Genomic DNA, 728 nt, shown 5'->3' with positions numbered 1-728 from the left:
AACCGAACAGCGTATCTTATCAGCAAATTGTGATATCAATATCTATGAGCAGATTTGTCTAACCAGCACGCATTTTGAACCGCTGGATTGTAACATTATGATTTGTTCTGTCAAACAAGGATTGACGACCAGACAATTAGGTGAAATTAAGGTAGTATTTGGCATTGCGAAATGCAATCCAGTTCGATCCTGTGAAAAAAAATGACGCGAATATAACCATTTAAAGTTTTTAGGCTCTTAGGTTCCAAACATTTTCTGCGGGCAATCTAATTGACCGATTATAATGAACCTATGTAATGAATTCGTTGAGAGATGCAGGTCTGTCGCGATTTTTTTTCGATCCGAAAAGTTTCATTTTGTTCTGGACTTTTTATACGATAAAATCACATACACTAATTTTTGTACTTATGCCGAGACGAAACAGGGCCCGCCATTAGGAAAACAGGAGTTCGGCGTTGAATGGTGTTCGAACATCAGAGATAGGCGTAAACTGGTCGAGTTGCTGAAAACCCACACGGACTAATATGGTTGTTATAGGGGCGGGCATAGCGTAGTTGATAAATCGATCTCAGTTCGATTCCCAACCCCTCACCCAGGGTTAGAGATTTTTCTAAGAAATTTTTCTAAAAGGAAAACGCCCTTTAGGCCCCTCTCTTTTTATTTCTCGTTTTTAGAAGTTTTATCCTGCCTTGTGGAACCGATCAGCTCCAGACTGCAACTATGTAACC

The sequence above is a fragment of the Topomyia yanbarensis genome, chromosome 1, assembly GCF_030247195.1.
Source record: "Topomyia yanbarensis strain Yona2022 chromosome 1, ASM3024719v1, whole genome shotgun sequence".
In the NCBI taxonomy this organism is placed as follows: Eukaryota; Metazoa; Arthropoda; class Insecta; order Diptera; family Culicidae; genus Topomyia; species Topomyia yanbarensis.
This window is presented reverse-complemented; position numbering follows the sequence as displayed.